Source organism: Schistocerca piceifrons, chromosome 11, assembly GCF_021461385.2.
Source record: "Schistocerca piceifrons isolate TAMUIC-IGC-003096 chromosome 11, iqSchPice1.1, whole genome shotgun sequence".
NCBI classification, from domain to species: Eukaryota; Metazoa; Arthropoda; class Insecta; order Orthoptera; family Acrididae; genus Schistocerca; species Schistocerca piceifrons.
The window spans coordinates 43,762,539-43,783,374 of record NC_060148.1 but is presented as its reverse complement, the minus strand read 5'-3'; positions in this window follow the sequence as shown (position 1 = coordinate 43,783,374).

Sequence of the window (20,836 nt, the reverse complement as noted above, 5' to 3'; positions counted from 1 at the left end):
CCGCAAAAGGCCTCAGTGAACTTCCGATGTCATCCACTAGGTCATTTATGTATATTGTGAATAGCAACGGTCCTACGACACTCCCCTGTGGCACACCTAAAATCACTCTTACATTGGAAGACTTCTCTCCATTGAGAATGACATGCTGCGTTCTGTTATCTAGGAACTCTTCAATCCAATCACACAATTGGTCTGATGGTCCATATGCTCTTACTTTGTTCATTAAACGACTGTGGGGAACTGTATCGAACGCCTTGCGGAAGTCAAGAAACACGGCATCTACCTGGGAACCCGTGTCTGTGGCCCTCTGAGTCTCATGGACAAATAAAGCGAGCTGGGTTTCACACAACCGTCTTTTTCGAAACCCATGCTGAATCCTACAGAGTAGATTTCTAGTCTCCAGAAAAGTCATTGTACTCGAACATAACACGTGTTCCAAAATTCTACAACTGATCGACGTTACAGATATAGGTCTATAGTTGTGCATATCTGTTCGACGTCCCTTCTTCAAAACAGAGGTGACCTGTGCCCTTTTCCAATCCTTTGGGATGGCACGCTCTTCTAGAGACCTACAGTACACCGCTGCAAGAAGGGAGGCAAGTTCCTTCGCGTACTCTGTGTAAAATCGAACTGGTATCTCATCAGGTCCAGCAGCCTTTCCTCTTTGGATTTGTTATAATGTCCACCGTCATGCCATCTCCTTGTAAGACAATCAGTAGAAGGAGTCACTAATGAGATATGTTTTAAATTTTCCCTTGAATTATGTCCTTGTTCCCCCCAAAGAAACTGATAGATGAAATTGATCTTATGAATTTTTGTGTGGTGGAGGGGGGAGGGTGGAAACAGAGGGTATGGTTTGCACTGCTCACATGGAAAAATCTCTCTTAGCATGTGTTAATTAAGAAATCCCAACCTCATCATGGATCTGCCATTATAGATTTATCATTGAGTCAACATAGCAGAATTAATAAATTAATTTGAGAGTGATGAATGAAATCAAAATATTTTATTATTGGCTCTGCATGGGATCTAAACTCCGTCATATTCATCTTTTTTGTCATAATATATTTGGGTGTACTGATGCAAAACTTCAGAAAGAGTATACAAGATAAAAGCTCCATGTATAAGGGGCTGTCAAATGAAAATAAGACTGATGGAAAAAGTAAGTAAAATGTTTAGTATTACAAAAGTAATCACCATATCTGTGAATACATTTATGCCACTGTAAGACAAGATGGTCAATCACTCCATGGAAAAATGTTTGCGGTTATCTATGAAACCATAATTGTATCCATGAGTGCACCTCTTGGTGTGAACCAACGAATGGCCAAGAATGTTTTTTTAGTGCTTCAAAAATATGGAAATCACATGAGGAGAGACTGGGACACTATGGAGGTTGTGTGAAGGCTACCCAGACAAAACTGCAGCACAGTTTAAGCAACCTGCCAATAAAGTGCCTGCCAAGATTGTGCAGAGTATGCTGTAGAAGTTTTGCTGGGAAACACACATTATTCACAAAGTCCCAATCTGTCCTCATGTGATTTTCATATTTTTAGAGCCCTGAAGAAAGGTATTCATGGCTGTCCCTTTGGTTCGGATAAAGAGGTGCATGCCTGGCAACTGCAAACATTTTTCCACCAAGGCATTGACCGTTGTAAATGTGTTAACAACTATGGCAAGTATTTCTGTATTAATGGGTAGTTTACTTACTTTTTCCCATCTTTTCCGTATTAATCTCACTGCCCTTGAATGCCACTCTATCTTAAGTTTGCTTTTGTAGATCTGTGTTCTATGTACACAAGTGGTCTATTACTGTTTCACAGCATTTTATTTTTTTTTTAATACTGTGTTCACCTCAAACTTGCAGCTGTGTGCTGGATTAAATATATCCCAAATTTGGTAGGTTTTCATAATCCAGCTAGATTATCTGCAGTGCTAAAGCAATCAACAGTAGCTTAATAAACACTGACTGACATGCACAGTTTTGGATTTGAGAACTGTAGACTCACTTTTTTGAGGTGAGGGCACCAGAATACATGCTTCTAGTGTACAGATGAGGAACTTGAAACTTAGCAAGTTGGAGTAAAAAGTCGTATTTAGGTAATGTATCAGTAAAATTAATTATTCATCAGTTCATCTGGGTTCTGCTAATGCCTATGGTATAGTTAATTTTTCACTGTACATGTTCTTTTAAGAGAAATATTTAGTTTGCTTTATTCAGAAGCCATATGCTCAGGAACATATTGTGAGCTAGCAGTTGAATATTTCCAGAATGACAAATTATTTGAAAGCACTCATTTCACTCTATCAGTAAACATCTTGTTATTTGTGAAAGTCATTAACTAAAATGTTGTTCACAATTAAAGTTTCCATACCCAGGAAATAATATTATTTGGACCTTTAAGTATGTTTATAAAATCATAGCTGTAATAATTTCTTGATGTAATTTTTCTGAACTAGAAAATAGCTTTGGTTATCAGAGTAATTTGACAATTAAGAAAGGAAGAAAACTATCTTGTTAAATGTACAAGCGGGTAAGTAAATTCTCATGGAAGTGCACATGGTATGAATAAAGTAATCCGCCAACTTTTTTATTTCCCAATCATCTATCACATACATAAACCAAATTATTATTTTCTTCCCCATAATGTCATTGCCATTAATTTCGAAATTGCTCTCTTTATATAGCAACAGGAATTCAGGTCCTAGTAAAAGTTACAGGAACTTCTGCACGGCAGAGTCACGACCAGCTACTTTCACCTTAATATCTCGATGTGAACATTCATAGAGTTCACTCGAACATTCCACATTCCAATGTCAGTCACTAATCTGAGCAGATCTTACTTTTACAGTCACTCAGTGTGATTATTTAATGAACTTGTTTGGAAAATCTGTCTAGTCGTCCACATAACTTCTTTGTATTAAAGTGTTAGTAAAGTTTTGGAGACAAAAATGCTTTGAAATTTTATTTTCTGAAGATTTACTTTTTTGTAGATTTGGATGATGACTTCACCATAGAAAGAACCTGCCACTGTTTAGGGTTCGTAAAGTGTAGTAGCTGACTTGGTTTATTTGAATTATAAAAATAGCTGATAGCAGAAGTTAATCATCATTGTGTGTTTTGGCACCAAGAAATGTGAAGTAATCTCAAGTTTAAATCAATGATGTCATGTCCATCACTGAAATATTAGATTACAATTTCAACCAATTTCAGAGAATGAGACTTCAGAAGTTTAGCATTACAAAAGGATACCAGCCATATAACCAGGTCAGTAATGCTACGTAGTGTGTTTGGCTTTTCACTGGGCAACTCAGAATCCCTAATGATGATGAACAGCTTCCTAAAGATGCTTTAAACATAAAATGTGCCTACCCATACAACTAAGTATGAGAGCAGTGCACATTAAAAAAAAAAGCATTTTGTAAGGAACTTCCTTTCCAACTGAAAAAACAGGGTGCCCAAAACTGCAATACTAAGTTCTATACTGTACAGTGCACTCATTGACACAGCAAGCGAGCGAGCATGCTGGGACATACTAGAGACAGGATAATGAGCTGCTAATTGCAGCATCTGCAGGCTATGCTGGGACTGTGGGGGAAGTGGAGTAAAGTAGAGAAGGTAAAAGGATTCTGCCACTGTGCCGGTGGGATACACGGTTGTGTAGGGCTCGAGTGGAAGCAGGGTAGGTTGAGATCAGGGCAGTGGTGTGGGTGGAAAGAATCCAGTCAGTGAAGCAGTCGTTGAGTTCGGGCATATCATGTTCGGTGGCATGCTCAGCAAATGGGTGATCCAGTTGTCCTTGGCCAGTTTGGCACTGGCCATTCATGTGGACACACAACTTGGCAGTGGTCCTGACATGTAGAATGACAGAAAGTGGTTGCAGATAACTTGGTAGATCACATGACTGCTTTCACGTTTGTCCCTGCCTTTGATGCGATGGGAGATGCCTGGGACATATGGTTCAGGTTTTACATCTATTACAGGATAAGCCCCATGGGAAAATTGTGGTGTGTGTGTGTGTGTGTGTGTGTGTGTGTGTGTGTGTGTGTGTGTGTGTGTGTGTGTGTGTGTGTGTGTGTGTGTGTGCAAGGGGGGGGGGCAGGGGGGGGGGGGGAATTTTTCAATTCAGGACACGATGAGAGGTAGTCGAAACCCAGCCATTCTCTGAATCATTGTTAATGAATCCTGATGATGACAGAAAAATTATTATGAACTATCATTAATGCAATACAAATCACCATTTTAAGGAAACTAAAGAGTTTGGGCAGAGAGCCAAAACTCTTTGCCTTTACAAATGTCTGCTTGTGTGTGTGTGTGTGTGTGTGTGTGTGTGTGTGTGTGTGTGTGTCTTTCCGCTCCCGGGATTGGAATGACTCCTTACCCTCTCCCTTAAAACCCACATCCTTTCGTTTTTCCCTCTCCTTCCCTCTTTCCCGATGAAGCAACCGTTTGTTGCGAAAGCTTGAATTTTGTGTTTATGTTTGTGTGTCTATCGACCTGCCAGCACTTTCATTCAGTAAGTCACATCATCTTTGTTTTTAGATATATTTTTCCCACATGGAAGTTTCCCTCTATTGTATATATAAAAACAAAGATGAGGTGACTTACCGAACGAAAGCGCTGGCAGGTCGATAGACACACAAACAAACACAAACATACACACAAAATTCAAGCTTTCGCAACAAACTGTTGCCTCATCAGGAAAGAGCAGTCATGTGATCTACCAAGTTATCTGCAACCACTTTCTGTCATTCTACATGTCAGGACCACTGCTTGTGTCTGTATGTGTGGATGGATATGTGCGTGTGTGCGAGTGTATACCTGTCCTTTTTTCCCCCTAAGGTAAGTCTTTCCGCTCCCGGGATTGGAATGACTCCTTACCCTCTCCCTTAAAACCCACTCCTTTCGTCTTCCCCTCTCCTTCCCTCTTTCCTGATGAGGCAACAGTTTGTTGCAAAAGCTTGAATTTTGTGTGTATGTTTGTGTTTGTTTGTGTGTCTATCGACCTGCCAGTGCTTTCGTTCGGTAAGTCACCTCATCTTTGTTTTTATATATAATTTTTCCCACGTGGAATGTTTCCTTCTATTATAATGATATATATATATATATCCTTTCCTCAGACCATTTTGCAAAAAATAACTCAATTTTCTCCAAGAACCGCCCAAATGCTTCAATATTAGTGTCTAGCATACAGTACAAAAATATAGTTATGATTTTTAACATGGGCTGTAACAGTGCCGCTGCTTCCATTGCACTTTCTAGGCTTGTATCATCCACACTAAGGACACTGTATTGCACAAGTACTGTAAGCCCATCAGCCTGATTTATGTAGTCTCATCTATGATGCCTCTTCGGTAGCACATCAGTCTGAAGTCATAAAGCTGAAAAGCTTAATGACTTCAGGATAGTATTTCCTCAAAACTACAGACACACACCACAATTTTGGTTTCACTGTTTCATATGTTGTCTTCAGGGTCCTATTGTTGGATGGTGACCAATTTCTTAACTTCATATGAAAAAATTATTACTCAGGTTAGACTGTAATTATTAATAATAATTTTTGTGGGTAAGAAGTGTAGTGATCTAGGACTTTGGAAAAGTATATGGAATCATTTTACACATCGGCATTGGCATTAATCCGTTTACAGGTACAAGTTCAATACTGAACATCATGGGAAATTATGCAATATTCATAACTAATGGATCAATCAGTTAGTGAAGTGAGCCACCTTGTGCATAGAAAGTGGAGTAACAGAAGTACAGCAGTAAAAGATGAAATCTAATAAGCACAGAGCCAAAATCTACAACGTAAAATGTGTCTACTTCTGAACTTTAATGATAATTTTCTTGTATGTTAATTTTTTCCATAAAACTTTAACTATGTTAATGACAAGTTGGAATGCAAGTCTTTACAATGAGTGGTATCATCCTTAACAAATCTATTTATCAGCTCAAAATATTTTCACTGCTTTTTACTATAGTAAAATTTTTAATCAGACATAACTTTTAATTAACATGGTTTTAAACAAAACTAATTGTATTTTTGCTGTCAGATACTGAGACTACAACTGTAATAATGAAATCTGACCTAAATAACAAATGGGCAGATTTATGCCTACATCACATACAAATATTACTGAAAATCAGAACCAAAAGATGCCCAAGGTCAGAAAAGAGAGAAAAAAATTATTGGTAGTAGTTGCAGTGTAATTAGAGCAGGTGGCGGAAGCCAGCTCGATCTGCCACAGTATGCCATGACCATCCCCTGTGATATGTTCAGTTGTAGCTTACCTTCACTGAGCCAATGCTTATTAACACACAATCTAGTATTATTGTTTACACCTAATAGACTACTAAGATTACCAATTTCATTTTTTAATGACCTGACATTTATATACCAGAATAATCATGAGTCATCACCACAAAATGGTAAATGTGGATTCTTAGGCAGTAGCACATCATTGTCTTCACTTTATACACAGTGTTCTGTTGAGAGGAGATTGCATACATACAACAGCAGATACCTCCTTGATTGCACTGAATGCAGATGCTCCCGATAAAGCGATTTGCTCAGAACTACCCATATAAAAACCACAGTTCCTTTCTCGTTCTGGCAGACTCTCATACAATGACTTCTTTCTTTTCATTCAAATTCTGTGTATTTGTTTTATGCAATGTCGTACTAATATAATTGAACATTTGTAATACTGTTCTATGAAAGAAAAGTAATTGTTTCCTTTTTCATGGGTTTGTCCATGTGTTTGTAGCAGTATCAGTAAATATGAAAAGATGGCCAAATAATGTAATACTTAAATTTCAGTAATTGCATGGAATGCAAACAGTGATATAATGAAGTAATGTAATAATATCAGTTAGATCTTCTCAACTATTATCATGAAATAAACTAGAACTATTTATTGCATGTGGGTAAAAGACAGTATGACATTCCCCCACTGCATTTTTTGTAGATTATGTACAATATATGTCAAGCACTCATGAGATAATTGTTTATTATCCCTTATGTGCTTTCTGAATTTACCTTGCAGTTCGTTTTATAACAAAAAGTGCACTAAATATGGCATGAACATAGACATCATGCTACTCTACAAATCAATATGTTACATCAAGCTCCAAATAGCTTGGCACCCACACAGATCCAGATGTGTCTACCTTTTTGTTAAGAAGGAGTGACCATCTTAGTCTGCAATAATCTGCTGAGCAGTGTGCTTGGTCCACTATCTGCAGTTGCATTAATTATTAATGGGGTGATTTTCTTATTAGGCACTCCAGTCAGTTATATTATTAGTCATACTGGGATGAGCTGTCCATATGATCTTTCGCAGACTCGCTGACTGTAGCTTAGGAGTTCTGCTTTTGAGTAGGCCTCAGAATCCCCCCTTCCAGATAGTGCTCGCACACAACGAAATCCTCATCACTTCCACTGTACCCACCCATACAATGCCATCTGCACAGGTATGGGACAATACTTCACTCTTAACACTCTGTTTCCACATTCAGCTTGGCCACACGCAACCGAACTGTCACCTAACCACACTAACCTAATCCTCTGGTTACACTACACATCAGTCATCACAACAAAATGCTTGTTCAATCTTATTATGTCAGCGTTCATTTAGGGAGATAATGTAGGTGTTTACACATCCTCAAAATTAATTTGTGTAAGAATATAGCATCTGAAAGGTAGTGTTATGGAAGAATGGTGAAGATTATATGGGTACACTGGATAACTAAATAGCTGGTACTGAATAAATTTGGTAAGAAGAGAAATTAATGGCACAACTAAAAAATCGGGTTGGTTGTTATAATACATCTAGAGACATGGGGGAATTGTCAAGTAAATTTGGTACTGGAGGGAAGTGGGTGGGGTAAAATTACAGAGGCGCACCTAGGTTGGACTATGGTATGCGGTTTCAAATGTATGTAAGTTGTGCTTTATAAAAAAATGTAATGTACGCTGTGCCTTATAATAAAATGTATCCAAGTTTCCTGAATAAATTAATTACAGTTACAGCCCATGCTTTTAAGTGTGATATCCTCATGGATTTGTGCATCAGTACAAATTGTCAGGGGTATCAAATACAAGTCTGTATCACTTTTATTTTCAATTAACTATTCTCATTTCAAATACTTACTATCAACAAACATTTGATATAATAGTCAGTGAATGTAGATGTATTTATAATGCATTTATAATATGATCCAGCATGTTGAAGAAAGTTTACAAGAAAAAACTCCATCTGAACAGCCCTTGAAGGACCAACGGTACTGACTGGCTGCCGTGTCATCCTCAGCCTTAGTCATCACCGGGTGTGGATACAGAGGGGCGTGTGGTCAGCACACAACTCTCCCAGCTGCTGTCAGCTTTCGTGACCAGTGTTGCTACTGCTCAGTTAAGCAGCTCTCAATAGGCCTCACAAGAACTGAGTGCACCTCGCTTGCCAACAGCACTGCGCAGACCCCGATGGTGACCCATCCGAGTGCTAGCCGATCCCAACGGCTCTTAGTATCGGTGATCTGACGGGAACTGATGTTACCACTGTGGCAAGACCATTGGCCAAGAAAAATATTGGTTTCCTTTTTTATTGTGTTGCGACCACAGGAAACTAAGGTGCAATTGACTTGCGCATGTTCCTTGGTGTAATACGTAACTCACAGACTTCAGCATGTTTACGCAAAAAACACTAAATACAAAATAATTTTTAATCATTATGGGCTCCAAATATTTAGGTATTCTGTGTAATATTTTCTCCCCTAGCAGATTTGTATGTTTGCGATATTATTTATTTCAGTGTTACAACATCAGTGATTAAAAAATGGCTACTTAGAAATGGCTTTCACACAAATAAAGAGTATTAGATACGTATTTCAACACAGGAGGCAAGCTTACAGGATACTCCCTCAAGGTAAAATTCACATCTGTTGGCAATAGTTTGTCAGTGGTGTTACTAATGGAATATACCTTATGCCCTTGTTCCCTGCAAACCAAGTTGAACCTGGAATATTAGACAATGAATGCCGGTGTAATAAAATCTAAATCAGTACTGTAATGTTTAATACAGTTACAATTCCACATTTTGCTTGTCTTTACTCTCAGTGCATTTCCTTTGCCACAACTGAATAATAAATCTATAAAAATGTAATTGCAAAAATCACAGTACAGCGTGTAAATATACTATCAATACTGTACAGATTACAGTGAGTACTGATATTAGCTAACAAGAATAGACACTATGTTAACCATTTTTGATTATCATGTTGATGACTAATGTAGAATAGAAGCAAATTCTTCCGAGAATGGGACATTAATACAATGAAAAATCTTTATATACACGTCAAAATAAGAGTTTAAAACTGCATCAGAATAATGGCCACAAAAGATGAAACTCAAGAAATGTACCAAGAACTGTTCTTCACTTTTTGATAGGAATAATAAAACTACATTAAATGTGCACATCATAAGCTATTTATTTCACAACATTACTTGCCATCCCATGATTGGAATACAGTCATTTTTTGAGCATTCCCCTAACCTACTCTTTCTGCCCAGGTATCTTAAATAAGCCAAAAATCTATAGTCATTCTTGAAGCACTTAACAATGCTGTATTTTATGCGCATTCCTCAAGCTTGCAGCAGCATCAGTATTTGGGCATAGTCTGAGAGCGTTAAGACAGTACACAGTAGTTGAAGCGGATTGGGTAACTTCTGTGAACTATGTTACTTCCCAACTGTGTTTAGCTTCACACTTGCAAATATCTATTTCAATTTTTTTCTTTTTTTTCCTTTATTGGATTTCGATTTCCCCCTGAGGGGCGGGCGGGCCTCGCAACAGCACAATACACCGCCCTGCAGCCTAGAGATAAGTTAACAAACAGAATTAGGAGATATGAGGACAATAAAAGCAGGCGATAAAATGGACACTGTTAAAAATTGAAACATGGAGAAGAACATGCGAAGAAAAGATAAAAACAAACAGTTGGCGATGCTGATTAAAACACATAGTAAATAAACAAGCACAATTTAAAAAAACATGGCGACAGTCTGGTTTCTGTTTTCATGAGATAACAACTAGCGACAGAATGGTGGGTGTTCACAACACTGTCAGGGGACACACAACACTGAACACTCAATTGAAACAGCACTATAGAGGTGACACGACACCAGATGGAGGGAGGGAGGACCCATACCAATGAGGGGGAAAAGGGGGAGGAGAGGGAAAAAAAGGGGGGAGCCAATGGAGAGAGGGGACATAGAAAAAAGGGGGGCTGGGTGGACGCAAGAAGTGGGAAAGGCAGTGGAGGAGAGAGCAAAAGGGCTCAGGGGAGAGAAGAGAGTCAAGAGCGAGGGCGGGTGGGGGATAAACAGGATCGAAGGATGGGAAGAGGGAGGATAGGCAGGGAAAAAACAGGATGGAAGGACGGGGAGGGGGAGCCCAGGAAAAGGGTAGAGGAAGGGACGGGGAGGTGAGGATCAGGGTTGATAGGAGGGATAAATGGAGGGATAGTGGTCATCATCTGGGAGCGGGAGTTGATGGAAGCCACTTTGGGAAAGGAGATTAAGGGTGCAGAGGTGGAGGGTAGGGGGGACACAATGGTGAAGGTGCGGCAGAAGGCAAGGGTTGGAGAGGAGAAGGGCAACCAGAGGATGAGGGGTATCAAGTTTGCGGAAGGTGTAAAGGATCCGAATATGTTCGAGGAAAATGAGCAGATGGGGGAAAGCAATCAGGTCATAGAGGATCCACGTGGGGACGGGAGGTGTACATGGATGGTGAGACAGAGTGCATCACGCTCAAGGATCTGGAGGGACTTGTAGAATTTGGCGGGGAGGGGGGGGGGGGGGGGCAGATATCCAGGTGGGACTGGCGTAAGAGAGGATAGGATGAATTAAGGAATTGTAGGCGTGGAGGATGGTAGAGGGGTTCAAACCCCATGTCCGGCCAGAAAGGATTTGAATGAGTCAGAGGCGGTTCTGAGCTTTATATTGGATTTTTTTTTTTTGCTTTTTTTAATCAATGCATTACCACAAGTGTTGCAGAGTGTGAAGAATTCTCCTTGCAAATAATTATTAAACTTGAGCACTTATACCAAATTTGTTAAACTATAAGTAAGCAATAAACATAGATAAAGCTTCTAATTGTGACATCAAATAAAAGGTTCTCCATTGCTTGCACTGTTGCTTGGTGTCACTAATAGATGTGAGCTCGGCACGATGCTGGGGAAAATATGGCAATCCTTTTACCACCTGGCTCCTGTCGCCATCTGATCTGCAGTGCCTGATAGAGCACAGTTGTATGTTGGTGATATTCTATGCACCCATTTGTAGCCCTGTATGGAAAGCCATTCTGGGCTTACATTTCAGAAAGATAATGCACATCTGCACATAGCGATAGTTTCTACTGCTTGTCTTCATGCTTAAAAACCCTTCCTTGGTCAGTGAGGTCGCAGGATCGCTCCTCATCTGAAAACGTATGTAACATTATTGGTGAGGCCATCTGACCAGCTCAGGATTTTGATGAGCTAAAGCGCCAACTGGACAGTATATGGCTCGACATCCCTCAAGAGGACATCCAACAAATCTATCAATCAAAGCCAATACAAATAACTGCTAATATAAGGACCAGTGGTAGACCAACACTTCAATTTGTGGAGATCTTTCTCTTGAATAAGTTGATCAATTTTTCTGCAGATGTGACCAATTGGTTGGCTGTACATGTACATAACGTCTACCAATTTCAGTCCCAAGTGGATAATTTCTTCGAGGTGAGTTGCTTTTTTTTCAGTCAAACGTTTTCCCTGTGTGGGAATCACGAATTGTGCAAGTATAAGGGTTGTGACTATGTGACACGTGTAAGTTTTGATTGATACTGAAAGTGTGCTCAGGTAGTTGTGGTTCTTAAGGCGAGCACTTGTGGTAAGCAACAAATCTGGGTTCGAATCCTGGTCTGTCACAAATTTTCTTCTGGTCCAAATGGCTGATGTCAATATAGTGTCTCAGAACATGAAGTTATTTTGTAACATTTCGGAAGTATTCATAGCTAGCTGTATTATTCAGCAACAAGAAATGCTTTTTTTTTGTTATAACATTTAATATCCTCTTCACTTCAGCCAGAATCAGTTATTTTGCCACCTAATTGGGTAAAGTCGTATACTACTTCAGTGTGTCATTTTCTAGTCTAATTCCCTCAGCATCAGCTGGTTTGTTTCAACTACATAGCTGTACCCTTGTTTTATTTTTGTCACTGTTCTTCATATGACCGCTTTTCAACACACTGTTCATTCCATTCAACTACTCTTCATAGCCTTTTGCTGTCTCCGAGAGAATTACAATATCATTAGAAAACCTCAAAGCCTTTGTTGTTTGTCCCAGAACTTTAATTTCCCTCACAAGTTTCTGCTTGATTTCCTTTACTCCATACTCAATGTACAGACTGAATAACACCAGTGGTACACTACAACCCAGTTTTCCCCACTTACCCAGTGCTTTCCTTTCACATTCTGTGACTCTTGCAACTGCAGTCTTGTTTCTGTACAAGTCTTGAATAATTGTTCACTCCATTTTCTAAAAATTTGTGATACCTTCAAACTTCATAGAGTGTATATAAGTAAAAATTTTTACAATCTCTTTCTAAATTGGCCAATGCTATCAGAAGAAGAGCATAATATGTTATTTCTCAAGACAACAAATCTCTTGTGAACATTTACTAATTGTACACAGCCGAATGTGGTATCACTAGAAAGAGTTTTATTTGGCACTGCATACCATTTTGTGCCATGACTTACCATTTTCTGAAAATTTTAATACAAAAGACACTTTTAGCTATTGTAGGCAAACGGGCATCATGGATGTCCAGGTTCATACCTCACAATTTTACTCATTAATCACAAATAAGAGATGGTCTTTCTATACAATGTTATCACAAATGCCTTTTTATTTGTTTTAAAGTGCTTATTAAGTGGATAATTTGTACACAGCATTGTCATAAACAATAACTATGACCACTAAGATAGTCCATTATCTCTGGCAATCGTGCAAGTTGACGTTTCTAAACAAATATACTTTCCGAATTGCTAAATATATTTGTTCAATTGTGCCTTGAATTGTAATTTACGTATTGCTTCTATGGTCTAATGTGCTTACTGTAGTTGAAAATGTTTGTCAACTTAATGTTTCAGGTTGTGTAGCCCTACTGCAAACCGCCATGGGGTCTATGGCAGAGGGTATGTCCCACTGTAGCAGTTAATAGGGTTACTTCCTGTTTCATTCTCGAATGGAGCATGGGAATAATCATTGTTTGACACACTCACAATCCCTGCATGAGCAATACATGGGGGGTGTAGCATATTTCTAGAGTAATCATTTAAAGCTTTTTCTCAAAACTTTAACAGGTTTTCTTGGTGTAGTTTATGTCTGTCTTCAAGAGTTTGCCATTTCAGATCCTTCAGTGTGTATATGACACTCTCCCATGAATTAAACAAATTTGTTGTCACAGATGCTGCCCTTCTCTGTATAAGTTCAGTATATCAGTATATCTGGTATAGGTCCACACACTTGACCAGTAATCTAGGATGGGTCGCATAATTGATTTATAAGCAATATCTTTATTAGACTTATTGCACTTCAAGCATTCCAAGTACAAAACACATTTTAGAAAACACCAAAACGTATATACAAGGCTGTACCATAAATTCACAATTAGTATTTCCCATTATTCAGTTCAATTTCAGAGATGTTTCTCTTCATTCCCACAACAACCCATATCCCAGCAACTACACTTACTCCAGATGCTGTCATTATTTGAAAGTGTAAAAGTGGAAGAGCATCACACCGCTCATCCAGTACCTTAAAGAAATGCAATTCCACATTTGAATTGGAATGTTGAAATATCCCACATCTTCAAGATACTAAACTTTTCAGACGATACAATACATTTTCCATGTCTTAATATTATGCTAAAAGTTTCTTTTTCTACTCCGTAAAGATGAATGTGGAGGGATTAAGGCTAATGCTCTACAGCAAATCCTAATACGTTTGCTTAACGTTTTGATAAAATGTGTTAAGTGAACACATGGCCTTTCTGTATATATTGCAATACATGCACATAAATCACTACATAACTCAGATATTATTCTATGTCTTAATATTATGCTTAAATTATGTTTTCCTACTCCATTAAAATGAATGTGGAGGAATGAATGCCAATGCTCTGCCAGTAATCCCAATATATTTTCTGGATGTTATGTTAAAATTTATGAATTGAACATATGGCCTTTCTGAATATATTGTAATAAATGCACATAATTCAATTCATAACTCAGAGTTTCTTGCCGATATAAGCAAAAATCGTACAAATTATGGCTAGTTCCCAGTGTCTTTGGCATTATACTCTACTCATGGTTCATTCTTTGACATATGGTCAGTTGTATACATTAGATTAGAAATTCTTGATGATTCCTTCTTTTGGTAGGGATGGTAGAAATCACCTTAGATGGTATGTTCTTCTCATTTATGGGTACATGACCCCAACTGGGCTTGGTGGAACTCCAGTCTGATCAGACAGTTGGAATGTGTGATCTTCAGAAGCGTCAATGAATGGGCTAACCTGTGAACAACAGAATTGCACAATTTGTGTTACCTGGCAGTGCTGTTAGTTATTTCTGTGTGAAGCCCTTCCTTTACTTTCAACAGAAATATTATTCTTTCTGTACAGTTTTGGCCACCATTCCTTAAACATTAGCACGTCACCTGTTTTTGATATTTTCATTTCAAAATTCATCTTTTCGAGGGAGTCAATTATTAATTCAGCATCTTTATTCACAAAATATATCCTATCCATCTTCCTAATTTTCCTCTTTATCTGTTGAAATCTCTATCACATGCAAGGTAGCACTACCCTCCTGTTGGAAAGTAATGGGCGATGAACTGAAACCTTCACTCTGCCACAAGCATTAAACAAACCTCACCAGTGCATGGTTTTTATTTTTGCCTCCAAAACAGGCTTCATCAGAGCTTTTTCGTGATAGAGGTAACATATGGCCCTTGCACTCTGTAACTCGTGCACATTAAAGATATTTAATGAGATCTGACCCAAGTTAAATGGAAATTGAATTGGTATCTGAGGTAATTGCAAATTCTGCATACAATCAAACGAGAGGACTGCAATGGTAGAATCAGTGTCAGTTTTTGCTGTAACTGCGTGTAATTTCTTGAAGAATTAATCACCACACCTCTTGCGCGCTATTAACTCAGCTATTGCTGCCCTTTTACCAGCATCATTCAGAGATGGACTTTTGATTTTTATCCAAATCTCTTCACATGTACTGCTGATATACACCTGTGGTCCCCCAGATTTTAAATTAAAATGGAAAGTTTTCAAATAAAATTGATAATCAACTTGAATATCCATTTTAATAGTTTTGAACATGTGCCACATAATCTGCACATGTTTGGGATCAAGATAATTAGATTCTTCATTGGCATAATGTGCTTCCCGGATGGGAAATGAGTCGATGTGCTTTTTATTTCCACTTCTTAAGCCACTGGTTCTGCACAGCCAGGGTTACATTTTCCCCTCTTACAACACACCAGTGCCTGTGTTATTCTGAATTACGATGCAATATCCCATGGGACAAGGACCCTCTTGATAAGTGGGTTATCTGGATTCGAGTGCCACTCTGGCAAAAATTTTCATTGTCATCACTCCATTATACAGCTGTTGGTTGTCCATTTTCGCAACTGTGAATTCATTCCAGGTTTCCTCCTTTATCTCTTGGAGATTTACCTTCTTTTAACATATTGCTATATTCGCCCATTGCTGACATCACCAACACCTTGGAAGGCAGTTTTACAAACTTGAATCTTTCCTTCAGACCTTGATAGCCAACAAATGCATGACTACAATTTTGGTTTCTTCCCACTAAATTCCTTATCACTTCTAGGCTTCTTTCTTGCCACTTGTTTTACTTCTATGAGGTTTTGATCGATTCCATCCTGATCATTTTTTGTTCTATCTTGCTGCCCTCTGTCATCTCAGTTGTCATGCTTTTCATCTGACAACTGGAAACAGAATGACATATTCAGTTGAACTTAACGTTCTACATTATTATGTTCACTGTGGTAGTTAAACGTTGATTTTGAAGTAATACTAAATTTCAGGTTAAGACACGCATGCTGATATAACCATTACGTTTTGGTTGGTATCTATTCCCTCTCCAATTTATATATGCTTCATTTTCACTCTGCTCGCTATATGGCTATATGTTTTGGAACCTCCACTGCATTCTTTCTTTTTCCATTACTCCCTGATATTTGTCACTAACGTCACGACTGTCTGACATCTTACCACCAATAACAAAATAGATTAATAAAAGAGTAAGAGGAATATTGATTATTCTCCTTGCCTTAAACTGAGATGATAGTATAAAATTTTTAGCGAGCCAAAATCTTTTGTACCTGTGGGCTTTCACTTCGAGAGAATGTGATAACAATGGCTGCATAACAATACAAAATGTTCCAGGACATATGGGATTTCGTTACATCTTGATTGGGCTACATCCTTAAAGCGCAAACACATATGTCACTCATACTGTCAAAAATGGATGTGTTTGTTTTCGTAATATTCCCATTCACTTACAAAATAAATCAGTATTGTTTCTTCTGTTCTTACCTTACTCCTAAATCTGATCTGATAATTCTTGAGGTCACGTATTACTAATATTTACAATCAAAAACACTCTTGATCACAAATTATTTATTCTGGTGACCGGTTTCGGCCACAACTTTGGTCATTTTCAGACCAATGATTAAGAACCTCCTTCTGGTGGTAAATCACAGTAGTGATTACACTGGCACTGTAGTGATTTACCAGCAGGAGGAGGTTCTTACTCATTGATATTAAGATGAGCACAGTTGTGGTCGAACCCGGTCTCTGGAATAACTAATTTGTGATCAAGACTGTTTTTGATATTAAATATTTGTAATAGCATTGATCACTGCATAATCCCACAATGTATTCAAAAGTAATTTCATGTATTACTGCCTATTCACTCATCTTGTAGATATTTCCTGGTAGTTTTTTACAGCCATACATATGCTGTATTTCATAAGTTATTGGGCAATAAATGGACAGATGGATCATAATCTACAACAGCAGTTGTGAAAGGCAAAGGGCGTGAAAGTAGAGCAGTGGTTGAGAAGGGACTGAGGCAGGGTTGTAGTCTATTCACCGTGTCATTCAGTCTGTGCACTGAACAAGCTGTCAAGGACACTGATAAAAATTTGGACATGTTTTTATAGTTCATGAAGAAGAAATTATAGTTTTAAGGTTTGCCAATGACAGTACAGTTCTGTCACTGTTGGCAAAGGTCTTGCAGGGTAAGTTGAATGGAAGAAATAGTGTCTCGAAAAAAGATTATAAGATGAACATCAAGAAGAGTGGTTCCTTGCACCTATTGTCATAGGCGAGTTGATCGTCATTTGTTTTACATGTCATTTGTTTCATGGATAACATTGCTCCACATTTGGTAACTGAGGGATCAAGTGTTTTAATCCATAATTAATTTTTTTATGTTTGGATGAGAAAGTCAAGATAATTACAATATTGTCCATGGGCGATTTTAAAGTCCTGATTACAGCTAGTTCTCTGCATTAAACACAGCTCTCTCTTCCTGGTATGACATAGATTGAACCAGAGAAAGGAAAGACTTCCTCTTTCTCATCCACTGGGTAAATCTCCGCAGATCCAGTGTTCTCGGTGGCTTTCTCACACACTACACATTTCCCAAACCTCACCAGCCTTATCCTTGACCCCACTTGTTTCCCCTTCAATGCTTCTACAAGAAGAAGGAGCCACTGGCTCCTAAACTGGAGTATTTCTACAATATTTGTATATGTTTTCTCCTACCACCACTTATTGAGTAGTCCTGTATCTAGAAAATTACACTACGACTTCAATGAGAGGAGAACACACGGGCTCAGACCACTATATAGTTGAAATTAACATCAAATTCACACCTTTCAAGAAAATGAGTTACAACCCACCTCAACTGTTAAAAATGACAAGTAGCACCAAATAAAACAAAACATTAAATTAAGAAATGACCTAGGTGAACTGATATCTAGTACAAAAATCAACAAAAAACTATCAGCCTCAAAACAAGAAAACAACTTCCAGGAGTTACTGCAAAATCATTTGGAAACAACTGCAGTAGTACTAACTATTTACGGTAATATTTGAGAATAAAGATAGAAGACACACAGTAACAAAGAAAGTGCTGAAACCATGACAGAAGCATTTAATAAACGTTTGGGCTGTGAAAAAGGCAAATATATCTTACAGACCGGTGTAAATAACACAACAAAAACCAAACCTAACAAATCAGGTTCTTAAAATTTCCTAGATGTTGAAGGAGAACTCACAGATCAAAAACTGGTAAGGTTGTTGCTGAAATGTGAATATATTTAAGTCACACTGTCAATATCTCCTTACACATAACTCTAACACAAAGATGGACGACATAGCCATTCCCTGAACATTATACCACAACCGTCATCCAGATGGGGGATAACAGCAGTCTGAATATCTACAGAGCAATCTCTCTCCTAGACTCCACATGCAAGACTTAGTCCTAGATTCTATGTGGAACAATCAAGGGACAACTAAAACAGGAGTTACGAGGAAATCTGGAAGGTTTCAGACCATGGAGAATTTGTGCAGAGGAGATCATTAGACTTTATCCAAAATTAATTAAACTGGTAGAACTTACTCTAAACAACGCTAATTGAAAGTAAGGTTTAGGGAAAAAAATTCTGAAACATTCCTCATAAAAACAGGTGTAAGACAAGGTGAATGCCTATTATCATTACTGTTCGACTGAGCACTGGAATATGTAATGAGAGAATGGTAGAAGGATAATGCAAAGAACATAGGAATTGGAAGTGTGAAAACTGATAAAAATTTAAACTGCTTGGGATTTGTTGCTGATAATATGCTCCTAGCCAAGAACGTTCAAGAAACTACTAAAGTAGTTAAATCATTAAAAAATAGCACAGAAACTCAGCCTCAGAATATCATTTGCAAAAACAAATTATGCCAGCTGGTCCACAAAAATACAGCGGAAGAACAGGAAATAAAAATCGATGATCAATTTAAATATTTAGGTGACATCATAATGGGAAATCTAAATGAGGAACATGGCAAGATAGAATAAAAACCTCACTAAGGAAAATTAAATCAGCAAAAAAAACATACAACAAAAAACGGCTGTCTGTAGTTGCAAATTTAAAACATTATAAAACAATCAAATGACCAGAAATAACATATGCAGCAGCAACCATCCTCAGGACAAGGGTTGTTGTCCGCGTCTTCAGCCCAGGTACTGGCTCGATGCAGCTCTCCATGCATGGTGGCTGGGGAGAAATGGGGAGCTCTCTAGTGCATTCAGCAAATTAAAATAAAACCGTGTACTTACAGACACGTAATTTTGACTCTCATCCCTCGCCACTTTACGCCTAATACCGTGTACTTACAGACACATTTACCGGTTCGCACCCTCCAACCTTCGCCACTACACACCGTATAATAACATCAATCTATTTGCCGGTTCGCACCTAACAGCACGAACCCTCCAAAAATTAAACATTGGTAAAGAACAAGAGTTTTCCCTTATTATCTGACCTCTCAGTTTTAAGCAACATGTCATCACAAATACGGCTGAGTATGAAAAATTGTCTTTGCAAATAAAAAACAGACACGGATGAGCTTTCCACCTTTGTTAAAAAACTAAACATATTCAATTGCAGTAGATAAGGAGGTTTTTGTTATTTCCAACCATTTCCTGTTAAGCTTCTTATTTCGACATCGGAATATCGGCCGTCGGTTGAAGGCCCTGTTGCTTGGCGTCGCCGACAGATGTCAGAGCGGTACGCTGCCGGGAAAAACATGGCGAGCCTTTCACCTCCATCTCCTGTCGCTAACCGCTCTGCAGTGGCTGTATACCGGAGCAAACACAGACTAATTGCAGTGAACACTAGCATTATTCTATGGAGGGGTGAATGCAAATGCTCTGCTGGTAAACGTAATATATTTTCTTGACATTCTGTTAAAATTTATTAAGTGAACATATGGCCTTCTTGAATACAGTGCAATAAAAGTACATAAATCAATACGTAACTAAGTTTATTGTAATATTGGCAAAAATCAAGTAAATTATGGCTAATTCCCATTGTCCTTCGGATTATACTCCACTTGTGGTTCATTTTTTGACATATGACCAATTGTATATGTTAGAATAGAAGTTCTTTATGATGTCTTGTTTTGGGAGGAATGGAAGAAATCGCCTTAGATGGTGCATGTTCCTCTCATTTATCGTTGCATGAGCCCAACTGAGCCTGATTTACAGGGCTTGGTGGAACTACAGTTTGATCAGAAAGTTGGAATGGGTGCTATTCTGCCACATCAATGAATGGCTTAACTTTAACAACACCACGAGGTTCTTGTGAACAACAGAATTGCAAAAATTGTGTTACATAAAAGAGCTGATAGTTTCTGTGTGAAGCCCTTCCTTTCCTTTCAACAGAAATATTAGTATTTCTATGGAATTTTGGCCACCACTCCTTAAAATTTGGAACCTCTTCTGTTTTTGATATTTTCACTACAAAATTCCTCTTTGTGCGGGATTCAGTTATTAATTCTGCATATTCTTTCAGAAATTATATCCTATCAACCTTTCTAATTTTCCTTTTTGTCTGTTGATATTCCTATCATGTGCAAGGTAGGACTACCCTCCAGTTGGAAAGCAATGGGTGATGAACTGAAACCT